Below are 11,304 nucleotides of genomic sequence, written 5' to 3'. Positions count from 1 at the left end.
TAGGATGGAAGGAAGAATCACATGCATTGTCACAAAGGAAAGAAGGATGGAAGGAAGGATCACATGCATTGTCACAAAGGAAAGAAGGATGGAAGGAAGGATCACATGCATTGTCACAAAGGAAAGAAGGATGGAAGGAAGGATCACAAGCATTGTCACAAAGGAAAGAAGGATGGAAGGAAGGATCACAAGCATTGTCACAAAGGAAAGAAGGATGGAAGGAAGGATCACAAGCTTTGTCACAAAGGAAAGAAGGATGGAAGGAAGGAAAGATCACAAGCATTGTCACAAGTGCAATACTTTAATTTTCTGCTGCTCATTCCTTTGCAATATCCCATCTGCCCTCCCGTCATATTTCTTTTCAAGATTTTCTTATTTAATCACTAATGTACATATATTTATATTTATAGATACATATATATTCAGTCATCTTTTCTCTTTTACCATGTCTCTCTAATATTTTGCTCCTTACTATTTTTCTATTTTCTTTATTGTTTTATTTTATTTTAATATATTTTCTCCTACTGTGCATGCTGCTGAGTGACTGCTGCTCGTCAAACACATTTAATTGCAATGTTGACCCTGTGCTAACTTGCATATGACAAATAAATCTGAAAACTGAAACTAAACTAAGGAAAGAAGTATGGAAGGAAAGATCACAAGCTTTGTCACAAAGGAAAGAAGGATGGAAGGAAGGATCACAAGCTTTGTCACAAAGGAAAGAAGGATGGGAGGAAAGATCACAAGCTTTGTCACAAAAGAAAGAAGGATGGATGGAAGGATCACATGCATTGTCACAAAGGAAAGAAGGATGGAAGGAAGGAAGGATCACAAGCATTGTCACAAAGGAAAGAAGGATGGAAGGAAGAATCACATGCATTGTCACAAAGGAAAGAAGGATGGAAGGAAGGATCACATGCATTGTCACAAAGGAAAGAAGGATGGAAGGAAGGATCACATGCATTGTCACAAAGGAAAGAACGATGGAAGGCAGGATGACATGCAATGTCACAAAGGAAAGAAGGATGGAAGGAAGAATCACATGCATTGTCACAAAGGAAAGAAGGATGGAAGGAAGGATCACATGCATTGTCACAAAGGAAAGAACGATGGAAGGCAGGATGACATGCAATGTCACAAAGGAAAGAAGGATGGAAGGAAGAATCACATGCATTGTCACAAAGGAAAGAAGGATGGAAGGAAGGATCACAAGCATTGTCACAAAGGAAAGAAGGATGGAAGGAAGGATCACAAGCATTGTCACAAAGGAAAGAAGGATGGAAGGAAGGATCACATGCATTGTCACAAAGGAAAGAACGATGGAAGGCAGGATGACATGCAATGTCACAAAGGAAAGAAGGATGGAAGGAAGAATCACATGCATTGTCACAAAGGAAAGAAGGATGGAAGGAAGGATCACATGCATTGTCACAAAGGAAAGAAGGATGGAAGGAAGGATCACAAGCATTGTCACAAAGGAAAGAAGGATGGAAGGAAGGATCACATGCATTGTCACAAAGGAAAGAACGATGGAAGGCAGGATGACATGCAATGTCACAAAGGAAAGAAGGATGGAAGGAAGAATCACATGCATTGTCACAAAGGAAAGAAGGATGGAAGGAAGGATCACATGCATTGTCACAAAGGAAAGAAGGATGGAAGGATGGATGACATGCAATGTCACAAAGGAAAGAAGGATGGAAGGAAGAATTACATGCATTGTCACAAAGGAAAGAAGGATGGAAGGAAGGATCACATGCATTGTCACAAAGGAAAGAAGGATGGAAGGATGGATCACAAGCTTTGTCACAAAGGAAAGAAGGATGGAAGGAAGGATCACAAGCTTTGTCACAAAGGAAAGAAGGATCGAAGGAAGGATCACATGCAATGTCACAAAGGAAAGAAGGATGGAAGGAAGGAAGGAAGGATCACAAGCTTTGTCACAAAGGAAAGAAGGATGGAAGGAAGGAAGGATGGATCACAAGCTTTGTCACAAAGGAAAGAAGGATGGAAGGAAGGAAAGATCACAAGCTTTGTCACAAAGGAAAGAAGGATGGAAGGAAGGATCACAAGCTTTGTCACAAAGGAAAGAAGGATGGAAGGAAGGAAAGATCACAAGCTTTGTCACAAGTGCAATACTTTAATTTTCTGCTGCTCATTCCTGTGCAATATCCCATCTGCCCTCCCGTCATATTTCTTTTCAAGATTTTCTTATTTAATCACTAATGTACATATATTTATATTTATAGATACATATATATTCAGTCATCTTTTCTCTTTTACCATGTCTCTCTAATATTTTGCTCCTTGCTATTTTTCTAATTTCTTTATTATTTTATTTTATTTTAATATATTTTCTCCTACTGTGCATGCTGCTGAGTGACTGCTGCTCGTCAAACACATTTAATTGCAATGTTGACCCTGTGCTAACTTGCATATGACAAATAAATCTGAAAACTAAAACTAAACAAAGGAAAGAAGGATGGAAGGAAAGATCACAAGCATTGTCACAAAGGAAAGAAGGATGGAAGGAAGGATCACAAGCTTTGTCACAAAGGAAAGAAGGATGGAAGGAAGGATCACATGCATTGTCACAAAGGAAAGAAGGATGGAAGGAAGGATCACATGCATTGTCACAAAGGAAAGAAGGATGGAAGGAAAGATCACAAGCATTGTCACAAAGGAAAGAAGGATGGAAGGAAGGATCACAAGCTTTGTCACAAAGGAAAGAAGGATGGAAGGAAGGATCACATGCATTGTCACAAAGGAAAGAAGGATGGAAGGAAGGATCACATGCATTGTTACAAAGGAAAGAAGGATGGAAGGAAGGATCACAAGCATTGTCACAAAGGAAAGAAGGATGGAAGGAAGGATCACAAGCTTTGTCACAAAGGAAAGAAGGAGGGAAGGATCACATGCATTGTTACAAAGGAAAGAAGGATGGAAGGAAGGATCACAAGCATTGTCACAAAGGAAAGAAGGATGGAAGGAAGGAAAGATCACAAGCATTGTCACAAGTGCAATACTTTAATTTTCTGCTGCTCATTCCTGTGCAATATCCCATCTGCCCTCCCGTCATATTTCTTTTCAAGATTTTCTTATTTAATCACTAATGTACATATATTTATATTTATAGATACATATATATTCAGTCATCTTTTCTCTTTTACCATGTCTCTCTAATATTTTGCTCCTTGCTATTTTTCTATTTTCTTTATTATTTTATTTTATTTTAATATATTTTCTCCTACTGTGCATGCTGCTGAGTGACTGCTGCTCGTCAAACATGTTGGTCAGTCACAGGAGCTCGTTCAGTGAGAGACTGAGATTACCGAAAAGCACCACTGAACGACACAGGAAATCATTCCTGCCTGTGGCCATCTCCCTGTACAACGCATCCACTTAACACACTGTTTGCTGCTACAACTACACATGTTTCTTTTCCAAATATTTATTTATAAGTGACTTATGTATGTATGTATGTATATATATGTATATATTGTACTATTCTTAGTTAGCGTATTGTCTGTCTTGTCTTAATGTTGGTTTAAAATGGAGCACTGTAACAAAAAATAATTTCCCCCAGGGATCAATAAAGTATTCTGATTCTGATTCTGATTCTGATTCAAACACATTTAATTGCAATGTTGACCCTGTGCTAACTTGCATATGACAAATAAATCTGAAAACTAAAACCAAGAGCACCTGGCTGCAGCCACTGTCCACTGTGGAGCTCCACAGTAACCGGAAACACGTGACCTCCACAGTAACCGGAAACACGTGGCCTCCACACTAGCCGTAAACACGTAACTTCGGTTAAATCGACTTTGACAGCGAAAACTAAATTGCGTTTTTGTTACTATAAAATGGTTTTAAGTGGGGGTTTTTAACACTCTGGGTTTGTTCAAAAAAAATTCACCATCCCCTAAATTGTTCGTGGCCAAAAGTGACACTTGCTGTTTCGCTGATTTATTATTATTTTTACAGTACATCGTGTTGTGCGTTCTGATTGCTGTAGACCATTGTCAATCAATCTAGTCCAGTGTCTCCTGTACAGGAGCGGTCCCTAATAGGCCCACGGACCGGTCCCGGTCCGTGAGTCCTTTGGTACCGTTCCGCGAGGGTTGATCCTCCGGTGTGAAATGTATGGTTGTAGTTGTGTGTCTTATTTTGAAAGAACTATTTACGCGTTACCATAGCGACCAGAGAGCGTTAAGAAGCAGAGAGGAGGATGTCACTGTCATTGTTGTTGGCGCACAGCTCAAGTCACGTTTATTATTATATTTACAAAATACCACAGTTTCTTTTTTTTATTCTTTTGTTGTATTTATCCGCGACACCTTAAAGGTAGTTCCCTGAAAATATTGTCTGACATTAAAGTGGTCTGTGGTGCAAAAAAGGTTGGGGACTCCCGCTGTACAGTACAGAATGCGTTTAGCTTGTCGAATTTACATAAATCTTCGATCGCTAGCAGTGTAACTCTGAAGTGCTGTACTGTACGTTTGGAAGTTTTCTCCCAAACAAACACAACAATGCCGATGAAACGTTTTGCACCCTCAAATGCACCTTTAGGTTTCATTCCATAATACTGGACTTGTGTTTCTACAAAGGTTTGAACTCTAAGAGTGTTTAAACAAAGAGAAAAGTGTGAAAATGTTCATTCCTGTCTGAGAAAAGTGTATAAAGCATGTAGTGAGGGGTTTTACAGTCTTAACATCTGTAATAATTGTAAAAAATAAAGTTGGCTATGGATTTCACCTACCGCGGGTTATTTTTTGAACGTAACACCAGCGATAAACGAGGCACCGCTGTATTATTAATAGTAGTGTCTGGGACATCTAATTGATTAACATCAACATTGATTATTATGCACTATTATTTTTGTTCAAGGAGAGCCAAAAATATACAACTCTCTCTCAGCTTGTTTGTTGCCAAAAATGGCCACTTTTTGTGTATGTTCACAAAATGCTATAAAATGTATATTTCTTAAAACATTTATCTACTTTTACCGACGTGACTCTTTAAAATAGCACCAGTCCTTTTCATCAAAATCAAAATTGTATCTAAATGTTTTACTCTTTATAGCCAGTTAGGTTATATATTACCATTAACTTTTCTGGTAAAACGGTGATAAAGTCCTAATGTTTTCATGAAACTTCCTTTTTTTCCCCATCTGAGCATCGGGGAAAAGGCCGTCTTGCAATTGTTGAGGTCACTAGTGTGTGCCCCATTTCTTCCAGGATCACTCTCTTTATAGGTTTTAGTGGACTCCTAGTACTGCGAAGTGGTTTCATGGTACAAAGGGATTGTATTCCAAGATCTGGGAGACTGTAGAAATGAGCAGTGATGCCCTTCCTACCATCTTTCCAGAAAAATAAGTGATCTGTAAGCTGTTAGGCTGACTTACAGCAGCAGCACTTTCTGCACCTGCATAAACTCCAGGACACATTTACTAACGGTGTTTGTTGCTGTATGTGCAGCTTTGAATTTTTTAATAATATATATTTTGTTAATATTTTGGCTATGGTGTCTTGTTATGAAATGTAAAAGAGTAAAAGTGTTTTTAGCAGGTGCTTCAAAGCTAAGTTTGACTGGGAAACTCAAAGCTCAATTGGCTGTATCAACAGAAATTCACTGCAGCCTATGTAATATTTCATGCGTCATAATTTATTCTACTCTATCTTGCAAATACATATTTGTGTGGCAATGTCATGCACAACACACATAACTATTAGATCCTTAAGATCAAACCCGTGTCATTGTTTTGGTCCACTGCAGTGCAGTAGTCAAAAAAAAGAATAAGTGAAGTGTCCACAGATAGCCAGGATAGAGCCCAGAGTGTTAATGTTTAAAATGTATAAAAATATTATTGATTACAATTCTTTACTGTTAATATCAACAATAAGCTTTTTATTTTGAAATTACAAGTTTAAAAAAATGCTGTTACATTTACATTTAATGCTGTTTCACTGTAATCATTTATTATAAGTATGGACACAGAATCAAGTGAACAACATTTTGAAATAAGTTTAATTGGAATTTTGTACTATGCAAAAACAACAACAACAACAACAACAACAACATATTAAACAAACACAGCCAGTGCCTTCATTTGTCCATTACATGTCAAACATAGCACTGACCCTTAGCCCCTGATCATCAGCACATGCTTTCAAAAAGAGCTCCATGTCCTTTGCAAACTGAAAAACAAAGAGGAACAAGTCCCTTGCTCCAGTGTCTTCTTCCTCTGACATGTCTCTTAAGACCCTCTGCTGGTCCCCTTGATTTAAGGACAGATATTTGGGCATTGTTACATGTGCCTTATTTTGGACAGCCCACTGCACAGCAGGACGCAGATCTTCAACAACTGCTGGCTCCTGTGTCAGGCAAATGGGGATGAAAACATAGTTATTTCTCTGTTGCAGAACAGTTTTTTAACAGTTATTCAAATGTCACTAACCATGTAATTACACTACTGTTTAAAGTGAATACTGACCTGACTGACTTCCTGGAACTTGCGCTTTTTCAGTCTGAAAATGGGCACGTGTTGTCCTTCAAGCACAGCTTTGGCTTCCTCTCTCCAGTGTGCAAATAGCTTGCCAGAGCTACGAAGAGTAAGGCCACAGTGAGGGCATGTCATTTTCATGGACTTTCCATCAGCTGCAGTTTTATTGAACACAGAGGGTAGAGCTTATGAATGTTCTAACAAAGACTCAGAAAATGGTTCAGATACCGAAGACAAAACCTTGGGGGGGGGGGGAGACGGGTCTCCTCGAAGAGTTCAGCGGGGAGCAGTCCTGATAATGGTGGCTGACTTGGCATTGAAGAATGCTGACAAGACAATAAATGCCTTGCCATATCCCCACGCCGTATGATTGTAATCTTACAGACAGGGCAGTGAAAGTGTCCTGTTGTCCTACAAGGCTGCCTGCACCGGCATATCATTTTATCTGTAAGAGAAAAAAACAAACAAACAAACAGATGTAATTTAAATGTAGTTGTATAGAATGCAATCAATTTGTCTAACAATCAGATTGTACATGTTAACAAAAACATCCAAGCCAACCTCAATAATGAAAGCAAAATGGTATGGATCACAAAAGTTATGTCAAGAAAAGTGGTGAAAAGTAAATAAAAATATATTTTATAAAAACACTATTTTTGTTGCAGATGAATGCACTGAACTGTACAATATCAACAGCAACTTTTAAGTCAACAAAGATACTGCAGAAGTGCTTAAAAAAGTGCATATTTATAACTATAAAGTATATTTAATACAAACATACCTTTTAAAGGCAAAGCATTTTTTATATGCACACTTAGATGCTCCTCAATCTTTGCCCTGACAGTAGGGCTGAAAGTGGGGCACAGAGGGCAGTGAAAGAGTCCTCTGCAACACGTGTTGCATTCCTGCAATTCTGGCTTTAAGCCTGAATTCCAGATTGATGTGTGCATCTAAAACACAGAGAGAAACAGATAAACACCATATACACATTTAAGTTAAGGTTTTAGCAGAAATAACAATTTACACTTGGCATGTAATAGATTTGGGAAGAAAATTCTTGAAAAAAAAAACCCAAATATTTTAAAAGACACTTTAATCTGTGAGATATGTTTCTATTGACATATAACAGTCAATTGAACAGAGGCTAACTAAAATCTGGGCAATAAAAAAGCTGTACAGAAAAGAATGACGAATAGAAGTATTGATAAATATATAAATCTGTTTGTGACGAAATTTGCAGTGTTGACGCTAACCAAAGGTGTCACAAGTACACACGTTCCTTACTACAGTTTAGATACCTCTGTTTAGAAAGCACTGGCTCGACTTTTTAGTCAAGTCGAAGTAAGAAGTACAGGGTCTAAAATATAATTTATGTACAAAATTTTGAAGTAATCTTGCGTCCAAAGCACGCGTGCTGATTTACAAATGTACGGATTACAAAGTACAGATACGCGTGCTAAAATGTGAGAAGTAGAAGTATAAAGAAGTATACAGTAGGCACAAAAAAGTACAGCAGTAAAGTAAAGATACCAGAAAATTCTACTTAAGTACAGTATTGAAGTATTTGTTATTTTGCATCTCTGACGCCAACAATAAATCATACTCTAATGCAAAATGTGGTTTTTGCTTCTTCTCGCCCACAGATGCCGTTAATCCAGCTCTCTTACTAAAACCAGGCCCAGGAAAAAGCATATCTGTGTGTTTCTCTGCCATGGAGCACGATGAAAAAACATTAAAATAAGGAGGAATGTTGTTGTAACGCAAAAAAAGTGGCAACATGATCATTGTAAGAAAACTAGACGATTCCTAGAATTATGAAATCACTAACGGCAAATTTATATAAGAAAGACTTAACTAACCTTTGCGATCAACTTGCAAGACTTCCACGGTATCCATGCGTGTTTACGGCTACTGTGGAGATCACGTGCTTCCGGCTACTGTGGAGCTCCACAGTGGCTGCAGCCAGACCCTTCTCACTAAAACTAAACAAAGGAAAGAAGGATGGAAGGAAGGATCACATGCATTGTCACCAAGGAAAGAAGGATGGAAGGAAGGATCACAAGCATTGTCACAAAGGAAAGAAGGATGGAAGGAAGGATCACAAACTTTGTCACAAAGGAAAGAAGGATGGAAGGAAGGATCACATGCATTGTCACAAAGGAAAGAAGGATGGAAGGAAGGATCACAAGCTTTGTCACAAAGGAAAGAAGAATGGAAGGAAGGATCACAAGCTTTGTCACAAAGGAAAGAAGGATGGAAGGAAGGATCACATGCATTGTCACAAAGGAAAGAAGGATGGAAGGAAGGATCACATGCATTGTCACAAAGGAAAGAAGGATCGAAGGAAGGATCACATGCATTGTCACAAAGGAAAGAAGGATGGAAGGAAGGATCACAAGCTTTGTCACAAAGGAAAGAAGGATGGAAGGAAGGATGACATGCATTGTCACAAAGGAAAGAAGGATGGAAGGAAGGATGACATGCATTGTCACAAAGGAAAGAAGGATGGAAGGAAGGATCACATGCATTGTCACAAAGGAAAGAAGGATGGAAGGAAGGATCACAAGCTTTGTCACAAAGGAAAGAAGGATGGAAGGAAGGAAAGATCACAAGCTTTGTCACAAGTGCAATACTTTAATTTTCTGCTGCTCATTCCTGTGCAATATCCCATCTGCCCTCCCGTCATATTTCTTTTCAAGATTTTCTTATTTAATCACTAATGTACATATATTTATATTTATAGATACATATATATTCAGTCATCTTTTCTCTTTTACCATGTCTCTCTAATATTTTGCTCCTTACTATTTTTCTATTTTCTTTATTATTTTATTTTATTTTAATATATTTTCTCCTACTGTGCATGCTGCTGAGTGACTGCTGCTCGTCAAACACATTTAATTGCATTGTTGACCCTGTGCTAACTTGCATATGACAAATAAATCTGAAAACTGAAACTAAACTAAGGAAAGAAGGATGGAAGGAAAGATCACAAGCTTTGTCACAAAGGAAAGAAGGATGGAAGGAAGGATCACAAGCTTTGTCACAAAGGAAAGAAGGATGGGAGGAAAGATCACAAGCTTTGTCACAAAGGAAAGAAGGATGGATGGAAGGATCACATGCATTGTCACAAAGGAAAGAAGGATGGAAGGAAGGAAGGTTCACAAGCATTGTCACAAAGGAAAGAAGGATGGAAGGAAGGATCACAAGCATTGTCACAAAGGAAAGAAGGATGGAAGGAAGGATCACATGCATTGTCACAAAGGAAAGAACGATGGAAGGCAGGATGACATGCAATGTCACAAAGGAAAGAAGGATGGAAGGAAGAATCACATGCATTGTCACAAAGGAAAGAAGGATGGAAGGAAGGATCACATGCATTGTCACAAAGGAAAGAACGATGGAAGGCAGGATGACATGCAATGTCACAAAGGAAAGAAGGATGGAAGGAAGAATCACATGCATTGTCACAAAGGAAAGAAGGATGGAAGGAAGGATCACATGCATTGTCACAAAGGAAAGAAGGATGGAAGGAAGGATCACAAGCATTGTCACAAAGGAAAGAAGGATGGAAGGAGGGATCACATGCATTGTCACAAAGGAAAGAACGATGGAAGGCAGGATGACATGCAATGTCACAAAGGAAAGAAGGATGGAAGGAAGAATCACATGCATTGTCACAAAGGAAAGAAGGATGGAAGGAAGGATCACATGCATTGTCACAAAGGAAAGAAGGATGGAAGGAAGAATCACAAGCATTGTCACAAAGGAAAGAAGGATGGAAGGAAGGATCACATGCATTGTCACAAAGGAAAGAAGGATGGAAGGAAGGATCACATGCATTGTCACAAAGGAAAGAAGGATGGAAGGAAGGATCACATGCATTGTCACAAAGGAAAGAAGGATGGAAGGAAGGATCACATGCATTGTCACAAAGGAAAGAACGATGGAAGGCAGGATGACATGCAATGTCACAAAGGAAAGAAGGATGGAAGGAAGAATCACATGCATTGTCACAAAGGAAAGAAGGATGGAAGGAAGGATCACATGCATTGTCACAAAGGAAAGAAGGATGGAAGGAAGGATCACAAGCATTGTCACAAAGGAAAGAAGGATGGAAGGAAGAATCACATGCATTGTCACAAAGGAAAGAAGGATGGAAGGATGGATCACAAGCTTTGTCACAAAGGAAAGAAGGATGGAAGGAAGGATCACAAACTTTGTCACAAAGGAAAGAAGGATGGAAGGAAGGATCACATGCATTGTCACAAAGGAAAGAAGGATGGAAGGAAGGATCACAAGCTTTGTCACAAAGGAAAGAAGAATGGAAGGAAGGATCACAAGCTTTGTCACAAAGGAAAGAAGGATGTAGGAAGGATCACATGCATTGTCACAAAGGAAAGAAGGATGGAAGGAAGGATGACATGCATTGTCACAAAGGAAAGAAGGATCGAAGGAAGGATCACAAGCTTTGTCACAAAGGAAAGAAGGATGGAAGGAAGGATGACATGCATTGTCACAAAGGAAAGAAGGATGGAAGGAAGGATGACATGCAGTGTCACAAAGGAAAGAAGGATGGAAGTAAGGATCACAAGCTTTGTCACAAAGGAAAGAAGGATGGAAGGAAGGAAGGATCACAAGCTTTGTCACAAAGGAAAGAAGGATGGAAGGAAGGAAAGATCACAAGCTTTGTCACAAGTGCAATACTTTAATTTTCTGCTGCTCATTCCTGTGCAATATCCCATCTGCCCTCCCGTCATATTTCTTTTCAAGATTTTCTTATTTAATCACTAATGTAC

The 11,304-nt window shown here is 38.8% G+C and overlaps 1 long non-coding RNA gene across 1 annotated transcript; it reads right to left on the bottom strand.

Annotated features, from left to right (window-relative positions):
* Positions 1 to 6,012: 6,012 nt before the first annotated feature.
* LOC145428589 (uncharacterized) lies at positions 6,013 to 8,756 on the bottom strand. Its single transcript, XR_013908883.1, has 5 exons — positions 8,365 to 8,756; positions 7,287 to 7,455; positions 6,734 to 6,950; positions 6,497 to 6,605; positions 6,013 to 6,377 (listed from the first exon to the last, which is right to left on the bottom strand). It is a non-coding gene; the product is annotated as an uncharacterized LOC145428589 (long non-coding RNA).
* Between the last annotated feature and the right edge of the window lie 2,548 nt (positions 8,757 to 11,304).

The sequence above is a fragment of the Astatotilapia calliptera genome, chromosome 4, assembly GCF_964374335.1.
Source record: "Astatotilapia calliptera chromosome 4, fAstCal68.1, whole genome shotgun sequence".
NCBI classification, from domain to species: Eukaryota; Metazoa; Chordata; class Actinopteri; order Cichliformes; family Cichlidae; genus Astatotilapia; species Astatotilapia calliptera.
Note: the sequence above shows the minus strand (reverse complement) of the source record. Positions and strands in the feature narration are given on the sequence as shown.